The sequence below is a fragment of the Zonotrichia albicollis genome, chromosome 5 (genome assembly GCF_047830755.1).
Source record: "Zonotrichia albicollis isolate bZonAlb1 chromosome 5, bZonAlb1.hap1, whole genome shotgun sequence".
In the NCBI taxonomy this organism is placed as follows: Eukaryota; Metazoa; Chordata; class Aves; order Passeriformes; family Passerellidae; genus Zonotrichia; species Zonotrichia albicollis.
The window spans coordinates 73,187,011-73,207,846 of record NC_133823.1 but is presented as its reverse complement, the minus strand read 5'-3'; the positions used below and the strand labels follow the sequence as shown (position 1 = coordinate 73,207,846).

Below are 20,836 nucleotides of genomic sequence, written 5' to 3'. Positions count from 1 at the left end.
AATCACAGTGTGGGCAAAAGACATCCAAGTGTCTTGAGCAAGTTCCTCAATTGTCACTTTTTCTCTACATAAGCTCTTCATTTTTAGGTTGCAATTTCGGGTTTGCTTTTTTCCCCTGCAGCAAAGGAGAACCCCTTTCTTCTACTTCCACAAGAGAAAAGCTTGTTGAGCACATTTCATTGCACTTTGAAATTCTCAAAACTTTTCAAAACTCTTCATATCTTGATTTGTTCAGAAAACGATTCTGTTTAACCTAATTATCCCCAAATAAGCTTTTCTGTCTGAACCATGTCAAAATTTACGAAGTTAGCAAGGTACTTGTCCAGAGATATTCATTTACAAGTATAAATGACACAATTATTTTATCCAAACTCACAAGTTATTCTTAGAAATTATACTACTACCCAGTGATTTTCTGTAATTCTAAGAGAAATAACTGAGACAAAGGCTGCTTCTTGGACAGTCGAAAGCTTCATAAACAATCTGCATACTATCAAGTGTAAAAGCACATGAAGCCATTTACCAGGTGGCACTGAAGCCTTTCTTACATTAATGCTTTTAAACCAATTTCAGCAGCAATAATGTTTTTGCTTTGGGCAAAAAGACAAGGCACATTTCCTAGTTTTGCCACAAAGGTAAGAGCAGTTAGGAATCACTTCTTTCAAACAGCCTAATATTAATGGCGTGGCAAGTTCTTTAAGAAGAGTTTAAGTACAGAACTAACAACTGAAGAACACTCTGCACAGATTGGTACAAGTGTGCAGTAACTAATGATAGCTCACAGGCACACTTCAGCGAGGAAAGAAGAGCAGCCTGAATATTTCATGTGGAAATGACCGTAAGCTACACGAGAGAGACTTTTCCATGCAAAGTGATAATTCCTGCTTTTCACTCAGGGAGCCTTTTCAGAGATCCTTGTTATCTTTTCCATATACTTCTTACTGGCCATTTGAAAAGCCTAACTGGATTTGAAGGCACAGTCATCTTTTCAAAGAGTTTCTTGTGAAGAGACGATATACATAAACATATGCCAGGTAATTATAGCAGGAAAACATCCTTTCCATTACAGTCTGCCTCCTAGAATGAATGGGCTCCTGTGAGTAATTCTGTGCAGCACAAGGCCATCTTCCATCTCTTGAAGGTTGATTCCACAGTGTCACAGCAAAGTATCAAAAGGGAAGAGAAACAGCTATTATGGCTTCACAGCTTCCCAACAAGTGAGTGAAAAAAACCACACTCTCGTTCCAGCCCCGCCTCCTCTATCTGCTCTTTTCTTCTGCTGCATGTTCACAAGCCACCTCTGTCCCATGCAGACTGCAGAAACGTAGGAAGAGGGGTGAAAAAAGCCCTGAGGGCCAGTACTCACAAGAAACAAATATTCCTTATGAATGGAATTCTAAATGAACACCTTCCAAAATTTCAAGACTCGAGAGTTGAATTTCCTTAGCAGACACGCGTGCTATGAAAAGTGCATATTATATGGCTCTATGCAGATATTCCCCACATGTATTTTGATGTATTGATTAGTAGTGCTGTATTAACAGTTTAATAATATGGTAAATGTAGTCTTGTAGTTAAAAGGTAACTTTTGTAGTTAAAATAAGAACTATCTAAGTGGGAAATTTTTTTAAGAGAGGAATGAGGCACTTGCACCAGATAGCAGCCACAGGGCACCTAAATCTTTCAGAGAAAAAGAATTTATTGCCCTCTTATCAGAAGAAACTAACTTCTTCCCACCTTGAAGGCGCTGTTAGGATTCAGAGGAAGAAGCTGACACTGACCAGACAGAATCCTGTGTTTGAGTGGAATTTATCCATCATGTATGAGGTGTATCAATATGCAACAGGCTGCTGTTTTTAAGGGTTAACCCTCTGTTAACGTGGGGCCTTTTTCGGGCTCGTGCTCAGTCCGTAACTCTTTGTCTCTATTGTCTCATATTGTCCTAATTCAAACTGTCCAAATCATTATTACTCTAATCGTATGACTATTTTTATAACCATTTTATTACTATTAAGCATTTAAAATGTTAGAAACAAGTGAGTGGCGTTTTTCACACCTGCAGAAGCCCATAGAGAAGCCCAGCTCAGCCCAGTAAGAAGAAGGAGGTCTGTGTGGATAATGCCTCACCTATAAATATCCCAAAGGAAGAGCTGTGAAGGAGAAGGCCTGTGCAGAGCAGCTAAGGAGCTTACCAGCCAGAGCTAATCCCTGTGAGGAGCACGCACAGGCACTGGGAAAGGTGAGGAGGCCGCACAAGAGCACGAGGCACACGCAGCAGCAGCAGCTGTGAGCACTGGAGCCGTCAGCCATGAGCAGCAGCTCAGCTTGGCCCTCTCTGCAGGACACTCCTGTCCCCACCAGCAGCTGCAGCCCCTGCACACAGCACCACAGCATCCAGCATCCCAGGCACAGCTCCTTGCTCCACCAAGGATTTTGCAGCTGTTAGGCTGTGCGTTATTCCCCAGCACTCAAGAAAAATTCTGTCAGAAATGATATCCCTTCAAGAACACTGGAGAGGTTTTATGGTCCTAGGATCCAACAGTCATTTTAAATACACTATGCCTAACCTGAACCAAATGAGAGTAAAAAGCTGAAGAGCCTTTCACCTTTTATCACCCTTCCCACAGTTTTGCGGAGAAAAGAAGAAACCTCACAGCTTTATACAAGTTGTAAAGCTGGGTATGTTTATTTACGGCGCCGGAAGCATGCAGAGAAAATTCTCCTCAAAAGGCACACGTGCCCCTGAAGATCTCAGGTCTCCTTTTATCCCCCTTCCAAATGCATATGCATACAGTTTCACAATAGGCTCATACATGTCCATTCCATGTGACATTTATGCCAGCTCTTCTTTATCAAAGGAATTCCTAGGTCGGGGCAAATTGACCTCATGGTCTTTTCTGTTTTTCTTTCTCTGTCTCCTTGCTGTCTCAGCATGCGAGTTTTTCCTTCAGCTTTGGCCTCACAGACTTTTCACCTCTCCTAGACACTTCACCTAATTCAGAATGGATCTCTACTCTGTCTCACCACCTGTAAAAAAAATATTTCATATTTCCAGCATCAATTTCTCCAGGCTTTTCCACAGAGTTTTAAATAATGATCACAGCATTTCATCCTGAGCTTTAAGATGTCAAATATTGGTCTCAGCTATTTTCAGTCAACTACCAGCATAAAAATTATTCTGCTTAAATGATGTTTTATTGTGGCATATGAAAATAAAGACCAATACCTAACACAGGTTACACAGTATTTGACACCAGCAGAAATTCTTTTCTGGAGATAAAAATAGATTTAAACCAGGTGGGTTTGAAACACCTTAGAGGAAAGCAGAAGCTACATTTCCCTTCTGCCTGTCGCTCAGACTCAGCAATGCTAATCCCAAACAAGTTGTTCTGACCTCAGCCCTTACAAATTTTTGATGCATTTTCCATAAGAGTGTTTAGAAGGGAAGCTTGCAGGGACTGTCTTGTTTGTGCCATACAGCAGCAGCAAGAGCAAATATTGCTCATTGCATCACGGGAGAAGGCCCTTCACATGATTATACCTGAAGCTGCAGAAGCTGGAAGAGGCAGGCAGAGCATCCACATCCTGCTTGGTATTCCATTAAACATTACCCAACTGTTTCAAATCTCTCAGACTACTTCCCAGAGCTACCTGCAAACAATTTCCCCCTCTCTACATCCCAGAGAGGCAAAAACCGAGATAGGAGTTTAAGAGGAAAATATTGAATCAAGTCAGTAACCAGTTTGCAGCTTGCAATAGGTAGAAAGGACAACTGCCTTTCTTAAAATCCATGGACAGAAATCTCATTTCACATGGGTTTTCAATTAAAGGCCACATTCTGCTAGCATATTTAATACTATTGTAGAATATAGTAGCTGTTCAGTTCTACCTCTAATAAATTGCACCTAAGGTTCCCTTGCCTCTGGATTTCTGAGGCAAACAAAACCAGCACCCATCACGTTGAAACTGCCCCAATAATTGATCCTTGTGCTATAGACAGAGACACATAAAATGTCCCATTTCAGATTAGCCAAGGCACCAAGGGGTGGCCAATCCATGGCATGCACTGACCACCTGTGCTGCCAGCACCAGGGGCTTGGGCAGAAGCAGGCAATCACCGAGCCAGCAGGATGATCCCGGTTCTGAGCTAGAAATGGATTTGGAATGATCATTTAGCAGACAATGGAAACACGAGCAGACTTAGGGTACGTCCAGTGCCATGGATTATCCACAGGCTACAAGGCACACAACTGTCATGTTGAATCAGGATATAAGGCTTCCTAAGTGACACAGTTTCACCACCTTTCAACTTGATTTTGAACATTATGCAATATCAGATTTCCCTAACAGTAAAAGTACTACCTCTGGAGTGAGGGGTAAAACAACAGTGTGCATCTTTCTGTTTAAGCAACCCTTCTTCCCCAGCCAGTACCAACCGTCCCATTTGACACAGGACATGTCTCTCCTATGAGTATTCTAGAGATGAGAATAAACCAGCACTGGTTCTTCACTTCAAAATGACAATTCCTCACTGGAGTGCTCAGCACAAATCATTAATCAAATAGCCTAGTAGCACATACTTCAAAAATCTAAACCCCAGTACAGTTCAAGAAGTAGCAAGTGTACAGTAATTTGTGGTTGGATATAAACCAGATTTTTGTGGAGAACTGTCACTTGGGACAATTATTTTAAACTGGATTAATACATAAAATAAATCAGATCTTTGATTTCAAATCTACACACATGACCTCAACAATAAAGACATAAACCCAAACCAAAATATTGAACTTCCCCCTAAGAGAGCAGCATTTACACTAAAAAAGCAGACATCTGAGATTTAATCAAAGAATATCCCTGATAAAAAGGGATTACACTGACAAAAAGCTCTCTCCAAGAAAAAGCCAACTGACTTCTGAATATGTGTACTGAAGTGGATACAAGATCCAAGCAAAACCTTCCCAGCAACTACTGGATCATGGAAGCATACTGCAGCTGCAGGTTCCCTTTAAAGCTGCCACAGGGGATGTACTGATCACGGGACTTTCTGCCAAGACCATGTGCACCCCTGTTCTCACACACTGCACAAAGTGACCCCAGCAGGCAGACAAACCTCTTGGAAAACTCTCCCCACAGCCCTTGCTAGAATCAGCACAGAGCCTTGGGACAGCTCAAGTTCCCCCATCAGGCTCCACACTGCCTGCCTGGGTGGCACAGACATCAGATGTTTGATGTGCTCTGCAATTTTCCCATCGGCTCCAGTGCTCACGGGATAAAGCCCTGACACTACTTCCAGGGTCACTTGCTGGGTAGCATCTCTCCACATCAGAAAACACACAGGTAATCTTCACAGCTGCATCCAAGCCTTTCCAGAGGGATGGAAATTGCCATTTTACAGACTGTCACCTGTCAGAATTACAGTGCAGGTCTCACCCTCATGTTCCCACCAATTTAAACTCTCCTTGGATTCAGCCAGGCTGGTCAAGGGATCACCCTGAGAATCCCATGCTCGATTTAACACAGGCTGCAGCATTACAAACACCTACACAGAATTACTGACACCATTTCAGTCATTTGCTCATTTTTTCAAAGACAAAAGACAACTCAATTCATCCCTCTACATCTATCTACTCTGCAAATTTCTATCACTTTGCCAGGGGCAATTCTTTGGCTCCTGATTTAGCTCCTGTTTTTCAAGGGGAGTCACAGCAGAAGTATACAAGAGTGAAAAATATAATATGCTATTTTGGAAAAAAAAGAAATGCAAAGTTGAAGGAAACTCTTGATCTTTTGTTGCAACTTCTTTGGCAGAGGGTGCAAGAGGCAGCTGCCATTCCCATAGCACTGCCTCCCCATCGGTCCTTGGCACTGCAATTGTACAAATCCAGCAGTTTCCCAAGCTGCTCTTTAAAGTTAATGCTGTTGAGATGGTGAACCAGAAAAACACAGGTCAGAGGAGGAATTAGGTTCCATTCTGATCACACAAGGGTGCAAGACAAAGGTTGGTGATGCCACTGGTGACAAATGCAGCAGAGATCTGTCACCCCAGGACACAACTACTGCCCTACCTTTGGCTCCCACAGACACAGGGGATTAGGCTGAGGCTTAAAATATAAAGATCAGATAAAGGAGAGTTCATTGAGGATCCTTCTCAGATCCCCACCTTGCCATGCTCCCAAAGCTTCACAGGGTTTTGCTGTGATCATGAGAGCATTCAAAGCAGTTCTTACCAAGCTGCACACTCTTGAGCTTTTTAACTACCACCTCTGCAGCAGAGGAAGATGTAACTACAGCTTCTGAATTATTTGTCATTTTCAATCTGTTATCACCAAACTGCTACCATGATGTGGCATTTTGGAAAACACTGAAAACTTTCATTTTTGACCTCTTTAGCAGTAAGGGTAGGGTTTCTTCCTTTAGTTGACAAAAGGAAAACCAGTGACATTCAGGTAATGACAACAGATGCACACCCAACAAATGAAAAGATGACTTTTTACTTTTTTTGGTTCAACCTACAAACACTGTCAAAGGGCTGCAGATTCTTCAATAAGTTATTTCATCCTACTCAAAATAAAAGATAAAACACCCAAGCTGATGAAAGCAGGCAATATAACCACAGCTAATTATTGAGGCCTTTGCACAGTTAACTATAAAGCTAAACTTTCCCACAGTCTTTAAAAACTGCTTTTCCCCTTTTATACGCAACCTTTGCCAATTTCCAAGTCAATTAAAGGAAGAACACTACAAGCACTCAAACCAACTCAGAGAACTTGATGACAGGTTTGACAACATTGCTCACTCCTGCGCAGCCGCTCATTTTTATATTAGGCAATAAAGCTTAGTCATTAAGGAAAACTTCAGGCACATTTGCCATGCTTGTCACTCAACAATCCCCCACAGAATATCAATGTGTTTAATGAGAAGCAGGCTGCAGCAGTGGCAGAGCATTTTATTGAGCTGTTTCATAAAAAGTCCTATGAAAATATGGAGAATCTTCCCACACTCATAAGGTAAATGTATCCTTGTAAATAGGCAGTTAGAAGTTCACTGTACTGCAAAGTCTTACTCTGCTTGGTGTCTCGACGCAGGACCAAGCTACACCTCATAATTTACTACTGAATAATCTCTTAGCAGCAAACCCTTTTCCTTCAGCTCTTACGCTAGAGGGACAGGATAATAGGATTGCAGGATAATAGTTTCATTTCTTGATAAAACAAAACTACCAACAAAAACCAGGTTAAAAAGCCATCACACTTTCCCCATAAGATAATCAGGTTTTTTGACCTTCCAGTTTGTCATCCTTTAAAATAATCATGAATTCTCCTCTCTTGGTACCCATGAAACTCTCTGTGCCGTGCCAATGCTTCTTTTTCTCCTTTTCTCTACCAGGCAGGGAGTCCATGCTCAGACAAGGAGCCTCTGTTACATCAAGAGACCCCAGCTGATGTCCCACATACTATTTTTACATTATCATAGATAGGTTATAACTGAAATGCAGGAAGCTGAGCTAAAACTGAAGCAGAATGGATTTCTGGTAGGAGTGGGTAAATGTTAGCATGAAAATGAGTGACCTTGAAAAATTGCTTAAAATACTTTGGTTAAAATATATGCCACAATTGAATACATCCAAAACCTAAACACATTCAATTCAAAACAGTGTGCATTTTAAAAGAGGATTTTCTAACTTTTTAACTAACTACAAGAACTTTTTTTACACTGAGTATTTGCATAACACAGAAAAGAAAAACAAGCAAAGGGGACAACATGAAAGAGACAGAGTTTAAAATAGATTACCTTGTAATGAGATCAGGGAGACCCCATCTCAGAGACAGGATGTAGCAATTGCAAAAGAGAAACAGACAAAATCCACCAAAACAAACCCAACAAAGCTACACACGCCACTCATGTCTATTTTATAAACCTTCTCAAGCATCAGACAGAGAATAACAGTTCTCAAAGCAGGAGCTCAGCAATATTGGTGAGAAAGTGCACATGAGAAGGGTACATGAATGGCACAGACATGGACATCATCCATACCCTCTATTATATCACCTGAAGCTGCTGAGGATACAGGCACCAGACTAAACATGATCAGGTTACAGCAGTGGAAGGAAATTATTGCCCACTCAGTGTTTCAAAATAAAGCACATGAGCTTAAACATCCTCTACAGAGGCTCTCAGACCAGGTCTACCTGCACAGCTCTTGGATGGCTCCTTCACACCCTTTTTTCTGGGCAAACAATAAATCCATTTTTAAAGAACATAGAAGGGCAGGGAAATCCTTCAAAAACATAAATATCATATGCAAACTCCTGCCTTCTGTGCATCTGAGCATGCAAGACCAGAAGCAGATTTAGCCTCTGAGTACCCAAAACTCACAGTGATAATTTGATATAGCTAGCTATCACAGTATCATTAAAAAATTCTGGCTAATATTAGCAGTAACATTGCCAAAGGAGCTGATAATCTCTGCTCAGTAAGACAATTATGAGTTTTGACCTCTTATTTTGGAGCCACTACAGGTAATTCAGGTAAGTGCTGTATATGTCATTCTGACACTGAATTTACAGAACATAATTTAGAGGAAATTTAAAAAGTGCTTTTCCAATCACTTTTGAGATGATTCATTAACTCTGTGCTATGAAATGCAGATGCAGGCAGGTGAACTCAAGGTATTGAGATTTGTCACGTTACTAAGATTCGAGAGGAATGCCATTGCAGCATTAGGTATATGGTTCTGTTCTCATTCCCATAATCTCAATTCTTACCTAGAACCTGCGTGGTCTGATGAACATTAAAGAGATGTCAGGAATGTCCACCTGGGTCCAGTGCTGTTTGCTGTTTAAGTCTGACAGTGTAAGTGTTAACTGGGTACGACTGCAGAGTTCTGTTATTGACCGACCGAGGCAGTGCTAATTCTGAGTTAGCACAGATGTGTTTCACACCTCCACTTTGGGTTTCAATACTGCAAACAAGCTGTTAGCTTTTTACCCCCCCATTCTGTAAAAGTAACTTTTGTAACATGTCCCACAAGGGAAAACTGCTCTCCTTGTGGAGATCTTTCCTTCTTCCCTGAGGATGACCCAAGTCAGACAGTGCAGGGACAAATTTAACCAAAACACTTCAATAAAAATAATGGGAGTTTTTTTGTTGTTGTTCTGCTGTAGCATCAGTTTTTCATTATTAAGATTCAGTAAAATCAACATCAAGGGACAAGCTTGCCCTTTAAAAAATTAAATCAGTCAATCAACCAAAATATTTACAAGAGCAAGGAACTTATTATTCCTTTAATTTAAATATCTATCTTCTATATTTATCAAAACACTTCTCAATCTTGAAAAAAAAGTTAATGCCAAACAGGCAAAGCATACGCCTTTATGTGGAACTTTTCTGCTTACTATTAATAAAATATTTTAATTCAAAACCTACTTTATGTAATTTCAAATGAAAATGTCTATTCTCTGCATAGAGACAGATGCAAACCCAGATGCTGATCTCATGAGTACTCATACCTGTTGGCAGCTCAGCGTGTTACTTGTCACATTTATGCTATTGCTCAATACCCAAGCACTGCTGGTTTATGTAAAATCACCTCATTTTCAAGGTCAGATTGCAGAGACTTGATATCATCAGAATGAATTTTTTTGTTGAAAAAAGCCCAGAGCACATTCCCCACGTTCAAGACTTTAAACGTGGGCCAGGCAGCATCTGGGGGCTCTTACACAGCCCCTGGTCCCTGCCCCAGCTCCCTCACAAACCCACAAACACAAAGCACAGCTCAGGGCACTGGGAGCTCTGCATTTTCCCTGCTCAGGAAGTTTCTGCTGTCCACCATCACAGCTCTATGGAACACGAGCTGCCTATCAGCTGCAGTCTGAGAAACATGAAGAAAAAGGACCTGTACAATTTACAAATAAAATTTTTAAAAAGGCCATGCAAAGCAATTGGGGAAACCCCTCAAAAACTCCATTGAGCTGGTTAAGCTTTTTTCCACACTATCTTATTGACTGAACCAGTCAACAACAATTAGTAACATTTTGAAAGTGTTTCAGTTTATTTAGTGTGTAAATCAATAGAACTTTAACCAACAAACTAGGCTGCTCCTAGTGCACTTGTACAATTTTCTGTTTCTTTAGCCATTTTGTTGACTAGATGAGCATCTGTGGTTGCAGGGACAAGTCAACATTCAACAGAAACTCCTCCTAATTTAGCTTTGTTTCATGGAGCTATTTTCACAGCACTTTCCACTCGACCCTGCACAGAGGCGACAGAAACAGCAGGCCACAGAAAGCTCCTGTGTCAAGGACTGCACAACATCCCTGTGATGGAAAGAAATGGGACTGGATTTGGGTCTCAAAATGCATCATCTGAGAAACTCCCCACACCCTGCAGCTACCTCCATCTTTGCCTATCAGCTCCTGCCTGGGTACAGCAAGTCCTCTGGAACAGCACTCCAAGGAATTGCTCCAGACAGGGATCAAAGCCTCCGGCCAGGCTCCAGTGTTTAGGAAAAACAAAGAAAATGAGGCAACTGGGAATGAGTAAAAATGGAGATTACCACACTAGCTTTGAAATTGGTAAAAGAGGTGACAGGACACCTAGTGATGAATGGCAAAGCTGAAGTGAAATTACTAAATGAGTTCCTTCATTACCAGCCAAATCAATCTGTAAATAAACACTGGAAATCACCAGGCAAGACCCTCCCATAAAGACACCAGTGATACTAAAAATATTCAGACAACCTCTCCTAGTGGCTTTTTTCTGGTCAATTCCAATTCCCATTCCCCACTCCAAACATCCTCATATAAATATGTAAATTAGCTTGTAGGATGCATAAGAAGAACGGCCATAACAATGGCCAGTCTATCATACAGGAGGAAGCTAAGGGAAGATGGCTGTTACATAAAATAATCTGAATAAGATTGTCCTTGATAAATGGATACTGATGAAAGATGAAGCCTTCTCTGAAGGACAGCCCAGGCACAGACAACAAACACTGTCCATGACTAAATCTGGGCTGTAAATCAGAAAAGTCTTTGAAGAGGGCAACACTACATTCTGTATTCAATAAAGCAAAAATAACCAACACATTCACTTCCCCAGTTAATTTTCTTGATTACTGAATCACATTATTTATTCTGTTGAAGGACTCAAATTTGCCTCAAATACACTTGAATTTCATTTCCCAATTTTCACTGAAGGTCAGCTCCAGGTGCTAAACGCTCAGATGTTCTCTTACCCTGCAGAAGTCTGACAGCAGGTAAAGGTTTTTGGAAGTGGAAAGGTTCAGTTTCACCAGACCTGGTTTTCCTGTTTCGTGTAACAAAGAGGAGACCACTGACAGCCAAAACACGACTCTGAACTTGACTTTCCTCTGAGCTCTGGTAAGGCACAATCCTTATCCCTGACACACCTAAGCAAGAAGACAGTTTGCAACAGGGCAATCAACCCTCTTTCAAGGTGATGGAGGTGAATCAATACTATTAAAAGGACAAAAACATCCATTTTTTTTCCAAATATTTTGCACTTTCAGGAGTCTAAAGGTTGGGATGTAACAGCTGTGAAATTTACACAGCTACAAGAACACACTAGGACCAAACGACAACTATTTTGAAAAATGTATTAAATTCCATTACTTTGAAATTTAAAAAAATCTGCACCTATTAAAGGTTTGAAGTAAACATAATTTGCAAGTCCTTGTCCTCTTCTTTTGGGTTTCCTCAAAGCATCTCTGAGACACTGAGTGTCCCACCATGAGCTGTGCCACCCATCCGGTCCCCAAAACATCTGTAACACCAAACACAGCTCCAAGCAGAGGGGATGGACCACACATAAGCAACTCCTGCTCTGGGAAAATTCATCTCATTACATGTTTTGATTAACATGGCAATGAAAGCAATTTATTACTTCATTTAGAGAGACAAATCGTGTTTAACACAAATAAATAATCAAAACCACCAATTCCTGCCCTCATTACAAGTTAAGTGACTCTAAGTTAATAGATCATTTAGCATTAATCAGTTTCCCATAGCAAACAAGCTGGCTGGGCACACACGGGCTCTGCCAAATCTCCTGCATCTCACGTGAGCACATGCACACACACAGCACTGAACCAGGGCCTCTTTTTCCTCTTCCTTCTCCCCAAAAATGCAATGGCCATGGAAGACCATGGAGTGCTACAGGTATCAAAGAGATGTCACTGGGCTTTGGGAGTTCTTCCATCCAGCACCAGTACACACCTCCCTATAAACCTCACACTTCCCCCACGTTAACAGACCAGCAGGAGGCTCTGACTGAAAGAGGGGGAACCTCAAAAGGTTTTCAACCTGCATAAGTTTACTGAGCATCAATGATGAAAATCATCAAAGTACCATGAAAAGATATGAAAAAGTGACAGAAAATCTGGTTTTTCCCATCCCCCAGTTGCAGCAGCGATACTAAAAACTCCTGAAAATGGAGGGGTTTTATGCCATGACCAGCAAGGCATTTAGTGCCATGAGCATTTCTTAGTACAATCCTAATCCCAAACTCCTAGCTGTCCATGCTGTGCAATGCAAGGAGTAGGAAGCTACCTTACACCCAAGGGGGATTTATTTTAGAAGTAGCAGACTCAGTATAAAGAGCACCAAGACAAGCTTGTCAATTTTGTAACTACAGCATTTAATAAATAATGGGAAAAACATAGTTTTTGAAGGTTTCTGCACTGATCCTCACTTGCATCTTGGAGACACAATGTCAGTGACATCTTTCTCTGGAAGCAAGGTGAAAAGCAGGTCTCCAGGTGTGTTTTGGTGGCAGGAGTTCAGCAGCACCCGGAGCACACACGGTCCCTGAGAGGCAGCGCCACAGCAGCAGCAGCCCGGCCTCGTTAGCCCGTGCCATAACTGCTCCCACAGCTGCACTGGCTGCAGCACATGGACTGACACCACCCAAACCAACAAGGCTTCCAGAGAAATCTCTGAATTTGACAAGTACTCATTCTAATGAGCAGTAGCCCATTAAAGCCATTCCTACAAGAAGTCTCCCAAACCTAAATCACTCCTAAGCAGTAGGTTGGGAACTGCTGTGCAATACAAATAACCTGAAGGCCTCTCTTGACTCACTAAATCATGAACCTATCTCTCCAAGAGGTTATAACTGAAATGAAAGCTAAGCCTTGGCAAATCCCATCAGATTGTCAAATATGGATTTTATGTAGGAACCCCATCTGTTTGTGCAGCTACATGAATATGCAACGTGACTGTTGCTGCAACACTTGCATCCACATTGCGGAAAACTTACAAGTAAGCACTTCCCAACCACAATTAAATCAGGAACAAAGTTCTGAAAACACAGGCAGTAAATTGCTGCTCACAAATATCAGCTTCAAGGCTGATATCTGAGGGCAGCAAATGGCAGAGTCAAAACTGCTGCACAGTAAAAAACCAACTCCCTAGAGCACGTGTAGGACAATGGGAAGGACTGTCCCCAAAAGGACTCAGTTACAGCCAAGGAACTGAGCAAGACAAAGCCCACAACCAGCTGTGAACATATACAAGCACACTCTACATTCACGTTGAAAGTGACTGCCAAACCCAAATTAATTCTGGTTTTATGGATGCCAGACAGCTCTCTTGGAAAGCATCACCAGGATTTTAACTTCATACATTTAGCAGTGATAAATTCTTTGTTACTGGTAAAAAAAAATTTAAAAGCCTCTTAACACAAGATAAAATGCTTCACCTCAACCAGCAAATATCCACAGCATCACATTTCTGATTATTAAAACCTACTTTGATACTTTTAAGAGGTTTGGGTAGGCTTTTTTTTTTTTTTTATTTTATTAAGCCTGCATTAACTCTCAAATTTTGCTGTGAAATACTTAGAAAGTATTGACAAAAGGTCAGGAACTCATGTAACAGAAGCTCCCTCCAACTACCAGGTAGGCAAAGTTCCTTTCTACCAAATACAACCCATTTAAACCAATAACTGTACAAACATCTCTGTAACAGTTTGCTCAGCACATTATCTATCGTTTTCTAGACTGAAAAACCTAATTGGAAAAAACAAATATATGCTGTAGTACCATTTACATTTGTCAGTTCCCACTAAAGAAGCTCCATCAGGGATAAGACACCCATGCAAATTTGCAAAAGTCGCCACTCCCAGGCTTTTCTGACAGCTCCTGCTTTTGTCAGTGGCACCTAAAAGGCGAGATTCAAGAGGAATTGGTAATCCCTCAGTACAGCAGAACACACCTGGCAGCTTCTGATCAGATGCCACAGAAATTACCAGGGCTGCAAAGCCGAGTTCTCTGATCCAAACAACTGCAATGAATTTCAGAACAAGCTACAACCATCTAGAAAACAACACTGGGTAACAGCACAACCGTGTGCCTGGAAGAAGACACCAAGCCCACGTCACACAAACTGCCCACCCTCCCTGATACCACACACAGGACATTTCTTTAATACAAGGATTAAAGGGATGAGGAGCTGGCACAGACATGCACTGCAGGATGTACACAAGCTCAATCCATCCAAGGAATAAACAGACAGATTGGACTCCTGTGCCTCTCCACAACAGAGCAGACGATTCTTCAATTTCAAAGCACAATTATTTTTAAGAAGGAATTCAATAGAGGAATTGCCACCGTTAAGTCAGGGTTTTGTTCTCTAGTAACCTTTTTCCAAGCACAGAGGTAGTTATGTTTCCCTCATCATCTCCCAAACCCCCACAGTATCCTCACAAAGCATTTGACAAATGTGCAATATTTGTGCATGAAGGAGGAAGCTGGACACATCAAACACCCTGGCCTACATTTCTCAGGAGGTCAAATGAAGGACAGACACACAAAAAGCACTATTTTGGCAGCAAAGACATTTGCAAATCAAAATATTTCACTGAATTTTATTCCAGACTTTCAGATCAGACATTCCTCAATTCCTTGAAAAAAAAAATAGATTCAAACCTCAAATCAGACAGTGAACTCAATAGAAGTGTGAATAAACATAGCAGAGATGGCTTCACATACCACAGTCACAACCTGAGAAGGTGCATTACTGTTCAGCATTTGGATCAATACATGCCTACATATGGCAGGACTTTCACATTTCAATTTCACTGTTTAGTGAGGGCTTGAAATTGGATTTCTGGGGGGTTGGTCTGTGCCTGATTCCCAGTCCTTCCAGGAACAAGTGTATTTCTACTTGGCAGTCAATGAGGTTGGATCCAAGCCACAAACACCTGAGCTGGCCTGTGGTTTCCCCCAAAACAATGTTTTCTATGTGTGGTATAATGTGCAAACAAACAGAACCAATCTACAATAAATGCAAAGTACTGACCACTGTGTTAGTTTCCTTATTTTTGTATTTGACCCAAACGTTTCATTCAGAAGTACCATGTGAACACAGCAAAACATTCTGTCTCAGCCCAGGAGGAACAGCACATCCTGTTTCAGTATCAGGATGTGGAGGCTCACACAGGTATTCTCTTTGTGTTCTCCCCTGCATCTTCAGTTCTCCCTTCTCTCCCAACAGCAGCAATTCCCCAAGTGGAGCTGCTCAAGCATGCAGTGAAGTCTCCACTTTGCAGAAGAGAGCACACAGTACAAGAGCATGAATCAGTGCCATAATGTGCAACTTCTGACAGAAAATGGCTGGGGAGCAGCAGCCAAAGAAGTCGCCAATAATCCCCTTTCATGCGCATTCCCCTCTCTTCCCCTAAGGAGCTTGCTGAAACTGAGCTGACAGATGATGCAAACACCTTCTTACTCTCCATGCCTCTCTAAGAGAAATCCTGGTCACAATGGAGAGACTAAATGACTCTAGCAAAAACTCCAGAAGCCACATTATTGAAATCAACACAGCATTTGTTATGAATAATTTAACTATGAGCTGCCAGGACATTTAATTTCAAATCTAGTTTAACTGTAAGAATCAATTACTGCCAACCAACACACATCACAGCTTCAAAGTCCTTATTCTCAGGGCTTTTTGAAAGCTCTTCACGTCTTCACTAAGACCAAAACAGAGTAAATGCTAACACCAAAACAGAATTAAAAGCTCCAAACCTTCACAAAACAGACCACCTAACCAAAAATCCATTTTGAGAGGTTTTTTTGATAATGTTCTTCTCTCCCTGTTAGCCTGAGCTGTCTGAATGGAGTCAATTTCAACAGAACCAGTAGCCTGCTAAATTACAGTAATTTGCAATTAAACAAATACTTGCAGATAAACATTCAAATGAGTGTGCTGTGTTACAACTGATGTCAAACTGAAAAGAAAGCCATGACTAAACTGAACACAAACATTGACCACAAACGTTAAAAACAACTACATGTTAGCAGGTGAGCCTTCTCACATACTAGAAAAAAAAACAGTTTTAAAGCACTCTTAATGACAAGTAATTAACCAGAGAAACAAGACTACAGCAAGACAGGGAAGAAAACCACTAAAATCCCAAGCTTAAATCTTGTCCTCACAAAGACAGAATCTGCCTCACTGACAACTAAATGCCCTGAAGGACAGTCCTGTCTGTGTGGGAGCCACGTCACGTGTGCGTAAGAACAGAATTTAGCTTTAAAAATACATGTGTTGTAATAAACTGGCACAGGTAAATGTGTGCTTCAGAGATTACCATCTTGAGCTAGATTAGGAAGAATTATTTTCTCCTCCTATGGAGCACTGGAAGCCTTATTAGAGCTTGCCTTCCTGTGCAACATCTGGCAGGGACTGACACAAGCTACCTGGCTAAAGGAAATGTTAGCCTAGTGACACATCAAAAACGTTTATCCCTGTGTCACAAAAAGCTGGGCTGAACAACACTACCTTACGTACACTTCCCATTTCATTCATGCCCCTAATGTACATTTAGAGTACAAATCACTTTGGGGATCACGAGGTGCCCTGCTTGGAGAGCTTTAGAGGCTGCAGCGCTGTTGCACAGCCCGGTGCCAACGCCGCTCCCCGGGCGGGGCTTGCGGCCCCACACGCACCGGAGCTGGGCAGGGCAGCGCCGCTCCAGCCCCTCCGGCTGCGCCGGGCACCTGCAGGCACCAGCTCCAGGAAAGAACAGCAGAAACACTGAAAAACATTCGGGAAATTTCCTGCTAAGGAGGAAGAGAAATATCCAGCAACAAGGCTCGAAGGTAAAGGAATGGCCCTCCCTGAAAGCTCAGGAGACCTTTCAGGGAGCAGCACTAAGCTCCAGCTGACTCTCACATTACCCCTCGTAGCACGTATGCTCATAAACCACACGCTGGCAGTCCTGCTGCAGCAGCCCAAGGGCTGGCAGAGGCGTGCCCAGCTCTGACACCGGCTCCCCGGAACAGAGCAGGGACTGGGACATCCCCCTCCTCCTCCTCCTGCCACAGACACCACCACACTGCAGCCCAGGCACTGGGAACCGTCAGCAGGAGTTACTGGCAATGCATACACCCAGTAAAAATCTACCAATCTATCCAGACCTTTTCAAGTAGGAGCAGAAAAGCAAGCTCTTACCTATTTTTTTTGGAAGAGGGAAAATGAGGGCTAAACCTACTAAGAAAATGAGTCTGTTTATGTGAAATCAATTTGGATCAAAGCTAGATGACTCTCAAAAGAGAAGGAAAAAGATGTACAGATAATGGCAAAACAAAAGAGACAATCTGCTCATTTTTTTGTATTTGGAAGAGAAAGGGGAAAAGTAAAGTCATTTCACAGAAGTTCACTTTTATCTGCATGACCTTCTACACATGAAAAACAACCCAGACAAGCCCAAGCCCTTACTGAAGAGTAAGGAAATCCCAAAGACTTCATCAAATGAAACCATAGAGAGCCCAGAACCAGCCAACACACATTCTCCACTTTATTCTTGGTTTGCTGTGTGCTTGTTCATCACTGAAGTTAATTTCAGAAGAATAATGCCACAGTTGAGAGGGCCACAACACATAGAGCATCACCAGACAGTATCAGAAGGCTTCACCCCATAGAGAGTAACTCCAACCTCATCAGAAGGCTCCAGGGCTGCCCATGCACAGCAACATCCCATCACCTGCTGCAAGGTGAAGGCTGCAGGGATCTGCCCCTCTCGTTCCCCAGCCCAGCCTTTATGCCCTCCTGTGGATGCCCAGCCCCTGTGTGCCCTCTGCTCCCCTGGGGGATTGCTCAGTGCCCCGGGCACTCCATGGCTCCTCACCCTCAGCCCTGCCTGGCACAGCTGCAGCCCAGTGGGGAAGAGGCTCCAGCCCCACTCCCAGCTACCACAAGCTGTGCTCCTCAGGGTAACACACCTTTCTATGCTTTCCCTTTTTCCAATCAGCAGCATAATCATCTTGTGCAAGAACATAACCTATTGACACAAAACCAGCTGTGCATATTCAAGCAGTTTAGATTTAGAAAACAGCAAGATCAAAACTCTGAAGAGCACCTTAAAAAAGAGAATATATGTAATTATAACAACTAAAAGGATTTTTGCTATACTGAAATAGATTCAAACTGCAAATGTTTATTACTTCTAGTACTAAAATCAGCAAAACATGGAATCAGAATTCTGTAAGGAACTGGCCATCAACCTGAAAGCACCATGGCTCCCTCTGCTAGAACAGGGGGCACAGCTTCCTTTTCCCCTCCGAATTCCAGCCACAGCCCATGCCTTTGCACCAAGGCAATTTGCCTGAAATGTCCCTGTAACTACACAAGGAAACTGATGGGAACACACCTTTACTGGCATTAGCCCGTGACCAGATCAGATTTAGAGAGACTGCTAAAGTAAGAATCTGGAAAAATCTCCAATAACATTTATGGCCGAGATGAAGAAGGGAACAATATTACTGCTCTGATTGGGCTGAAGCCACTTAAATAAATTCTAACTTCAAAACTACTTTAAGGAAGTTTCATTTAGTCTTGAAAGTCTTGGCTCCTCCATAGCTTACACTGAAACTGCTCTTGTCCAGCGTGGGAAGCAAAAAGGCCCAAATACAACATTTTGTTTAAAAGATTTGAAGGGAAGCAAACCTTAGACAAGGAACACATTTCCAAGCCAAGAGGACACATTTCTCCTTAACTCTGCTCACAGATGAAGCTGCCTCAATGATTTGCACTGGAATGGCTGTTCCAGTAGGTGTGACACACAGAAGTGAACTGCTGCCTCCTCATGCAGCAGTTCAGATGGAGTAGAACCAAACTTAGATCCTAAAAGCAGCACTTTATTATCAAACTCCATCCCCAACAGCAGCCAGGAGACAGAATCACAGTTTGAGGCTTTTTCAGGTTTAGTTTTTTTGCACTACAAGTGCCATCCAAGTGCACCTTTCTACAATTATAAAATTGCCTCGGAAGATTCTAAAGATTTCTCCAAGAAGCTTGCTCTTCAGAAACTACTCAGTAGATTTCCAAGTGCTAAAACCCAAAACAACCTCCACAAAAACCAGCCAAGCGAGTAAAAAACTGCAATTCTTTTCAGGATGTCTGAAAGCAGAGATGGAAAGGCATTCCCTGCATTCACAGACAGGCACCATGCATGTTCTGCTTCCCAAAGATACCCCACAGCCCAGCTCTGAAGTGTAACCCTTTCCCTTATGGGCTGAACCCACAGAAAAATCTGTATCAAATTTGCCTCAATCCATTTTCTCAGCTAAATTCTCCCAAATGTGCCTCCACTCCTTAACAGAGCACATCAAGGACCAACCTGCTCCTGCATGAACAAAGTACAAAAATTACAGCTTGAAATAGAGTGCAATGCAAATGCTGAGGAATTACACACACAGTCTTTCCTCGTTTAGCCTAGCACTGCAGGATTTGCCCCATCACACACACAACCCATGGCATATTGGTAACCTGGTTACTGGCACATATTCCCCACCTGTTACCAGTAACCTGATGATGACCTTGTTACGGCTTCTCACACTGAAAATTCCTCAGATCTATGAAATCACACCAAGTGTGGTGTTTCATTTTAAGCATCAACATTCAACAGATCACATTTTTGTGCTAAATAATAATAAAAAAATCTGTTTAAAGCAAACTTGTGAAAATATTTATCTCAAGTATTATAAATTGCTTAACGTACCTTCAAGTCTGTAACTGTACAAAAAAAAAATTCAATTAAAGTAACCTTTCAAATATAAGGGAAAAGTAATCTCGCAGTAAGAGCGAAAAGAGTTAAATTCAGAGAAAAGTAAATTTTCACACAACTTTCACCGACCTCAAGTAACAACCACTGAAAGATCTTTATCAGAGAGCAGCATGTTATCAGAACTTGCCATGTGGTCCTAAGTTATGCTATGTTAAACGCACTGACTTGAGGCTGCCCTTTACCTGCAGTGATTCCTGTGGGCCAGAAGCAGAGCAGCCACAAGCACCTTTAGGCTCTGACACTGTTTACTTATTCACTGCTGTGTTCCTCACAAATTCCCATAGAAACACAGAAAAAGATACGGGATCCCTAACCGCGACTCCGGACCCGGGCACTCCAGCTGGGAATTAACGAGCAATTGACACGGCACCGCTAAGACTCCCTTTCCACAACAACAGCCCACACCGAGTGTATATTTACCTACAATGTATCATAACAACGCGGCCGCTGCTGCTGACAAGCTGCTGGAAACGCACATCAGAGGCAAGGCAGAAACAAGCTGTGCAGCAGCCTGGGAACAGTAACACTCCTCACCACTTCATCACGGGCACTTTCTCCACAACAGTCAGCTCAAAACCCACGTTTTTTAGTCCCTCATTGTAATTTTCTTCTCACAAAAAAGTTTAATCTGAGGTAAAAATACATTTTTCCTCATTCACTCATAGGCGGATAGGCCCTAATGTTCATGTTTAAATGCAATGGGAACACAGAAGTCAGTGAAGCTGTAAATGTTTAAAATAAAATC

At 42.1% G+C, this 20,836-nt stretch overlaps 1 protein-coding gene across 19 annotated transcripts in view; it reads right to left on the bottom strand.

Moving 5' to 3' along the window:
- The window catches only part of CAMK2D (calcium/calmodulin dependent protein kinase II delta), a 120,694-nt gene that overhangs the window by 98,018 nt on the left and 1,840 nt on the right, over positions 1-20,836 (bottom strand). The window lies entirely within an intron of this gene.